Raw genomic sequence first — 8430 nt, 5'->3', positions numbered from 1 at the left:
AAGAAGTCTGTAACATACAATGGTAAAAATATTAGATTGGCAGCAGACTTATCCACAGAGACCTGGCAGGCCAGGCCAGAAAGAGCTGGCATGATATATTCAGAGCACTAAATGAGAAAAACATGCAGCCAAGAATACTATATCCAGCTAGGCTATCATTGAAAATAGAAGGAGAGATTAAAAGCTTCCAGGACAAACAAAAACTAAAAGAATTGGCAAACACCAAACCAGCTCTACAGGAAATATTGAAAGGGGTCCTCTAAGCAAAGAGAGACCCTAAAAGTAGTAGATCAGAAAGGAACAGAAACAATATACAATAACAGTCACCTTACAGGCAATACAATGGCACTAAATTCATATCTCTCAATAGTTACCCTGAATGTTAATAGTCTAAATGCCCCGATCAAAAGACACAGGGTATCAGAATGGATAAAAAAACCAAAACCCACCTGTATGTTGCCTACAAGAAACTCATTTTAAACCCAAAGACACCTCCAGATTTAAAGTGAGGGGGTGGAAAAGAATTTACCATGCTAATGGACATCAGAAGAAGTAGGAGTGGCAATCCTTATATCAGATCAAGTAGATTTTAAGCCAAAACTATAATAAGAGATGAGGAAGGACACTACATCATACTCAAAGGATCTGTCCAACAAGAAGATCTAACAATTTTAAATATCTATGCCCCTAACGTGGGAGCAGCCAACTATATAAACCAATTAATAACAAAATCAAAGAAACACATCAACAATAATACAATAATAGTAGGGGACTTTAACACTCCCCTCACTGAAATGGACAGATTATCCAAGCAAAAGATCAACAAGGAAATAAAGGCCTTAAATGACACACTGGACCAGATGGACATCAGATATATTCAGAACATTTCATCCCAAAGCAACAGAATACACATTCTTCTCTAGTGCACATGGAACATTCTCCAGAATAGATCACATCCTCAGTCCTAAATCAGGTCTCAACCGGTATCAAAAGATTGGGATCATTCCCTGCATATTTTCAGACCACAATGCTCTGAAGCTAGAACTCAATCACAGGAGAAAATTTGGAAAGAACCCAAATACATGGAGACTAAACAGCATCCTTCTAAAGAATGAATGGGTCAACCAGGAAATTAAAGAAGAATTGAAAAAAGTCATGGAAACAAATGATAATGAAAATACAACAGTTCAAAATCTGTGGGACACAACAAAGGCAGTCCTGAGAGGAAAATATATAGCGGTACAAGCCTTTCTCAAGAAACAAGAAAGGTCTCAGGTACACAACCTAACCCTACACCTAAAGGAGCTGGAGAAAGAACAAGAAAGAAACCCTAAACCCAGCAGGAGAAGAGAAATCATAAAGATCAGAGCAGAAATCAATGAAATAGAAACCAAAAAAACAATAGAACAAATCAACGAAACTAAGAGCTGGTTCTTTGAAAGAATTAATAAGATTGATAAACCCCTGGCCAGACTTATCAAAAAGAAAAGAGAAAGGACCCAAATAAATAAAATCATGAATGAAAGGGGAGAGATCACAACTAACACCAAAGAAATACAGACAATTATAAGAACATACTATGAGCAACTCTACGCCAACAAATTTGACAATCTGGAAGAAATGGATGCATTCCTAGAGACATATAAACTACCACAACTGAACCAGGAAGAAATAGAAAGCCTGAACAGACCCATAACCAGTAAGGAGATTGAAACAGTCATCCAAAATCTCCAAACAAACAAAAGCCCAGGGCCAGATGGCTTCCCGGGGGAATTCTACCAAACATTTAAAGAAGAACGAATTCCTATTCTCCTGAAACTGTTCCAAAAAATAGAAATGGAAGGACAACTTCCAAACTCATTTTATGAGGCCAGCATCACCTTGATCCCCAAACCAGACAAGGATCCCATCAAAAAAGAGAACTACAGACCAATATCTTTGATGAACACAGATGCAAAAATTCTCACCAAAATACTAGCCAATAGGATTCAACAGTACATTAAAAGGATTATTCACCACGACCAAGTGGGATTTATTCCAAGGCTGCAAGGTTGGTTCAACATCTGCAAATCAATCAGTGTGATACAACACATTAATAAAAGAAAGAACAAGAACCATATGATACTTTCAATAGATGCTGAAAAAGATTTGACAAAGTACAGCATCCCTTCCTGATCAAAACTCTTCAAAGTGTAGGGATAGAGGGCACATACCTCAATATCATCAAAGCCATCTATGAAAAACCCACCGTAGATATCATTCTCAATGGAGAAAAACTGAAAGCTTTTCCGCTAAGGTCAGGAACACGGCAGGGATGTCCGTTATCACCACTGCTATTCAACATAGTACTAGAAGTCCTAGCCTCAGCAATCAGACAACAAAAAGAAATTAAAGGCATCCAAATTGGCAAAGAAGAAGTCAAACTATCACTCTTCACAGATGATATGATACTATATGTGGAAAACCCAAAAGACTCCACTCCAAAACTGCTAGAACTTGTACAGGAATTCAGCAAAGTGTCAGGATATAAAATCAATGCACAGAAATCAGTTGCATTTCTCTACACCAACAACAAGACAGAAGAAAGAGAAATTAAGGAGTCAATCCCATTTACAATTGCACCCAAAACTATAAGATACCTAGGAATAAACCTAACCAAAGAGACTAAGAATCTATACACAGTAAACTATAAAGTACTCATGAAAGAAATTGAGGAAGACACAAAGAAATGGAAAAGTGTTCCATGCTCCTGGATTGGAAGAATAAATATTGTGAAAATGTCTATGCTACCTAAAGCAATCTACACATTTAATGCAATTCCTATCAAAGTACCATCCATTTTTTTCCAAAGAAATGGAACAAATAATCCTAAAATTTATATGGAACCAGAAAAGACCTTGAATAGCCAAAGGAATATTAAAAAAGAAAGCCAAAGTTGGTGGCATCACAATTCCGGACTTCAAGCTCTATTACAAAGCTGTCATCATCAAGACAGCATGGTACTGGCACAAAAACAGACACATAGATCAATGGAACAGAATAGAGAGCCCAGAAATAGACCCTCAACTCTATGGTCAACTAATCTTCGACAAAGCAGGAAAGAATGTCCAGTGGAAAAAAGACAGCCTCTTCAATAAATGGTGTTGGGAAAATTGGACAGCCACATGCAGAAAAATGAAATTGGATCATTTCCTTACACCACACACGAAAATAGACTCAAAATGGATGAAGGACCTCAGTGTGAGAAAGGAATCCATCAAAATCCTTGAGGAGCAGCAACCTCTTCGACCTCAGCCACAGCAACATCTTCCTAGGAACATTGCCAAAGGCAAGGGAAGCAAGGGCAAAAATGAACTATTGGAATTTTATCAAGATCAAAAGCTTTTGCACAGCAAAGGAAACAGTTAACAAAACCAAAAGACAACTGACAGAATGGGAGAAGATATTTGCAAATGACATATCAGATAAAGGGCTAGTGTCCAAAATCTATAAAGAACTTAGCAAACTCAACACCCAAAGAACAAATAATCCAATCAAGAAATGGGCAGAAGACATGAACAGACATTTCTGCAAAGAAGACATCCAGATGGCCAACAGACATATGAAAAAGTGCTCCCATATCACTCGGCATCAGGGAAATACAAATCAAAACCACAATGAGATATCACCTCAGAATGGCTAAAATTAACAAGTCAGGAAATGACAGATGCTGGCGAGGATGCGGAGAAAGGGGAACCCTCCTACACTGTTGGTGGGAATGCAAGCTGGTGCAACCACTCTGGAAAACAGCATGGAGGTTCCTCAAAATGTTGAAAATAGAACTACCCTATGACCCAGCAATTGCACTGCTGGGTATTTACCCTAAAGATACAAACGTAGTGATCTGAAGGGGCACGTGCACCCGAATGTTTATAGCAGCAATGTCTACAATAGCCAAACTATGGAAAGAACCTAGATGTCCATCAACAGACGAATGGATAAAGAAGATGTGGTATATATACACAATGGAATACTATGCAGCCATCAAAAGAAATGAAATCTTGCTATTTGTGACGACGTGAATGGAACTAGAGGGTATCATGCTTAGCGAAATAAGCCAATCGGAGAAAGACAACTATCATATGATCTCCCTGATATGAGGGAGAGGAGATGCAATATGGGGGGTTAAGGGGGTAGGAGAAGAGTAAATGAAACAAGTTGGGATTGGGAGGGAGACAAACCATAAGTGACTCTTAATCTCACAAAACAAACTGAGGGTTGATGGGGGGAGGGGGGTTGGGAGGGGGGATGGGGTTATGGACATTGAGGAGGGTATGTGCTATATTGAGTGCTGTGAAGTGTGTAAACCTGGCGACTCACAGACCTGTACCCCTGGGGATAAAAATATTTTATATGTTCATAAAAAATAAAATTAAAAAAAAAAGGATACAATCAAGAGAGTGAAGAGACAACTAATGGAATGGGAAAAATATTTGCAAATCATATTATCTGACAAGAAGTTAATACACAAATAACTCCGACAACAGCAAAAAAAATAAGTGACCCAATTAAAACACGGACAAAGAACCTGTGTAGACATTTCTCCAAAGAAGATATACAAATGGCCAATAAGCAAATGAAATGACGTTCAACATCACTAATCATTAGTAAAACGCAAACCACTACCATAATAAGGTATCACCTCACACCCACTGGGATGATCACTATTAAAAAGAAAATAAGAAATGTTGGCGAGGCTATGGAAAATGAGAACGCTTGTGCTTTGCTGATAGGAATGTAAAATGGTGTAACCACTATGTAAACAGTCTCGTAGTCCCTCAAAAAATTAAAAATAGAGAACTACTGTATGATCCAGCAATCTTACTTTTGGGCATGCAGTGAAAAGAACTGAAAGCAGGGTTTCCAAGAGACATCCATCTTCACAGCAGCACTGTTCATCATAGCCAAGAGGTGGGGTCAACTCAAATGTCCATTAAAGATGAATGGAAGAAAATGTGGTATATACTTACAGTGGACTATCATTCACCCCTAAAAAGGAAGGAAATCTAGTCACGAGTTAAAGCATGGCTGAAAATTAAGGACATGCTAAATGATATGAACCGGTCATGAAAAGACAAACACTGTATGATTCTATTTACATGAGGTTTCTACAGTACTTAAATTCATAGAAACAGAAAGTAGAATGGTGGTTACCAGTGGAGGGAGGAGGGGGAAATGGGAAGATGATGTTTAATGGGGACAGAGTTTCAATGTTGCAAGACAAAAATATTCTGAAGATTGGCTACACAGCAAGGTAAACATACTTAACACTACTGAAAAGTGGTTAAGACAGTTCATTTTATTTTATGTTAATTTTTATAATTAAAAATAAAGAGAAGCATTATCAGAGGAAAAGAAGGTTACTTCACGGGAAAGAGTTTTTGACTCACTAAAGGGATAGAATAATTTTAAATTGTATGCATTTAATAACCACTTCAAAATATAAATTAACTGTAGACACCAACAAATCTATCACAATAATATCAGATTTCAATATACTCTTCCAGACATTAATGATCAAGCAGACAAAATTACTGAGACTTGAACAGCAGAAATGACATTATGAGTCTATCCTAAATAAACAGCAGTGATATCAGCAAGATGGCAGAACAGAAAGGCCCCAGCTTGTCTCCCTACACTATGATATGGCAGCCAACCATGGAAGAAGTGCTTTTGTATGAGCTTTGGGAACCAGGTAGGAGGCTTCAAAACCTGGACTAAGAAGCACTTCTTTGAAAAGACAGGCCAGGACTCTGGTGGCAATCTCTCCAAAAGTAGCCCCACCTCTCTAGGGACTCAGCTCCAGGTCTACTTGGCCCTACTCCTGCAACCAGTCCCATGGACCAAGAAACTCAGGAAGAACCATACTGTACACACCCCAGTAACAGGCCTGCCAGCCTTGGACTAGACTATGGATCCCAAAGCAGCTCTGTGTCCAAGCTCCTAGCCCTGCCCTTAGTCCTGCTCACCTAGGGACCCAGCAATCCCCATCCATGCCTGTAGCATTAGGCCCACCAACAGCAGGGTCTGCTACAAACCCTTATTCGGCCCAGAGACTTGGTTTCAGCCTCTCTCTGCCTCAGTCTAAGAGGAAGCCCAGGGAACCAGGAGGAAACACACTTATCCAAGACTCCAGAGGCCAACCTGCACACCTTAGTCCCAGCTGTGGATCCTGAAGGAGAACTGTGATCCAGTTCCAGTCTTGCCTGGATGTGATCCTAAAGGGAGTCACATCTACCTACGGAACCGGCAGGAACCACATCTATCTGCAGAAAATGTTAACCATAAGAAAATGATTGATAAATTATACCATGTTTAAATGAAGAACTTTTTGGTTCATCAGGAGAAACTCATAAATAGAATGAGTTATCTGTAACAGATATAAGGAGTTAGTATCTAGGAGATATAAAGAACTTAAGACATAAAAAGAAATCACAGGAACAATTAAGAAAAACACAATTAACACAACAGGGAAATGGGCAAAAGGATATCAGGACGCACTCCTCAAAGAAAATACAAACAGCACACAAACATGAAAATCTCATTACTATACATGAAATAAAAATTTTAAAAACAATTGAGATACCATTTCACATATACTAGTCTGGCAATTTTGTTTGTTTGTTTCAGAAGTAGATTTAGTAATTTACCAGTTGCATTAAAAAAAAAAAAGTGCTCATTTCATCACATGCCCTCCTTAATGCCCATCACCCAGTTACCACATCCTCTCACTTACCTCCCCTCCAGCAACTCTCTGTTTCCTAGAATTAAGAGTCTCTCACGGTTTTTCTCCCTCTCTGATTTTGTCTTATTTTTTTTCCCTCCCTTCCCCTATGATCCCGTTTTCTTTCCTAAATTCGACATGAGTGAAATCATACAATTGTCTCTCCCTGATTGACTTACTTCACTTAGCATAATACCCTCTAGTTCTATCCATGTTGCTGCAAATGGTAAGATTTCATATTTTGATGGCTGAGTAATATTCCATTGTATATACATATACTACATCTTCTTTATCCATTCATCTGTCAGTGGACATCTGGGCTCTTTCCACAGTTTGGCTATTGTGGACATTGCTGCTATAAACACTGGGGTGCACGTGCCCCTTTGGTTTTGGGGAAATACCCAGTACTGCAATTGGTGGGTCATAGGGTAGAGTTCCATTTTTTACTTTTTGAGAAACATCCATACTGTTTTCCAGAGTGGCTATACCAGCTTAAAAGGAGTGTAAACAATGCATTAGTATCCAATACAGCTGAACACACCCAAACCAGCAGTTCGGCCCAGGTATCTCTCTGGAGCCTGTGTTCTCAGCCTTAGCACTGACACCTGAAGCTGAACAATTCTTTAATGTGTGGGAGGGCTGGAAGAGATGGGAGGCTGTCTTGGACATCATAGAATGTTTAGCAGCATGGGTGGTCTCTACCGGTTAGATACAGTAGCTCCCCCCTTGCTAGGTATGACAACTCAAAGTATCTTCCTGTCTCCTTCACACGCATTTTCCCCTCCTCATGCCCCCCCACCCTACTAAATAACCACTGCTCTAGTAGAACTACCGTCTCTGTGCACAAGGAGACCGGGACAAGAACGCCCACTCCAACACTGTTTATCTGTGATAGCAGAAACCAGAGACGGCCCAAATGGCCATCACTGGAACAGATGCAGTAGAATACGACAGATAAAGTAAATGAAGAACTGTAGCCACACATACCCATGAACAAATCCCAAAAATACACTGAGCAAAATGAACCAGAAAGCTTGCTACATGCTTCATTTTACAAGGACCAAGAAGTTAAACAAAACTAATATATATTATGTAATATATATTAAATATATAGAATATAAGCTAATAAAATATAAACTAATATAAACAAAACTAATATATATATATTATAAATATATAATCTGCAAACACATACATACACATGGTAAAACTTTAAAGAAAAGCAAGGAAATTATTAAAAGTAGCTTGAGGATAGTGGTTACCTCTGGAAGAGAAAAGATACAATTTGCAGACACACAGAGGATTTCTAAGGTTTTAGTAAGGTTCTATTTTTTTTAAGATTTTATTTATTTATTTGACAGAGAGAGGGAGAGCACAAGCAGGGGGAACAGCAAGCAGAAGAAGAAGCACTCTCCACAGTGCAAGGGGAGCCTGATGTGGGACTCGATCCCAGGACCATGGGATCATGGCCTAAGCCAAAGGCAGAGCTTAACCAACTGAGCCACCCAGGCGCCCTATAAGGTTCTATTTCCTAAACTGAGTGGGATATTCAGTTGTTTCATTATTCCTGCTGATATATAATGCATGCAAAATATGCACAAAATGCATATTTTATATATATATATATATATATATATATATATATATATATTTGCACGCTCACACAT

General features: G+C 38.8%; 1 protein-coding gene across 3 annotated transcripts in view; it reads right to left on the bottom strand.

Annotated features, from left to right (window-relative positions):
• The window catches only part of PGBD2 (piggyBac transposable element derived 2), a 24873-nt gene extending 18594 nt beyond the window's left edge, over positions 1-6279 (bottom strand). For 2 of the 3 annotated variants that reach the window (XM_032848048.1, XM_032848052.1), the window contains exon 1: positions 6192-6279. The gene's annotated coding sequence lies outside the window, so the exon portion shown is untranslated. Of the gene's footprint in view, positions 1-4864; positions 5029-6191 lie in introns of those variants that run through there. The other variant, XM_032848051.1, reaches the window with a different exon arrangement.
• Positions 6280-8430: the final 2151 nt, after the last annotated feature.

The sequence above is a fragment of the Lontra canadensis genome, unplaced genomic scaffold (genome assembly GCF_010015895.1).
Source record: "Lontra canadensis isolate GAN:19392208 unplaced genomic scaffold, GSC_riverotter_1.0 scaffold199, whole genome shotgun sequence".
NCBI classification, from domain to species: Eukaryota; Metazoa; Chordata; class Mammalia; order Carnivora; family Mustelidae; genus Lontra; species Lontra canadensis.
The sequence above is the reverse complement of the archived record's forward strand: the minus strand, read 5'-3'. Positions and strand labels throughout refer to the sequence as shown.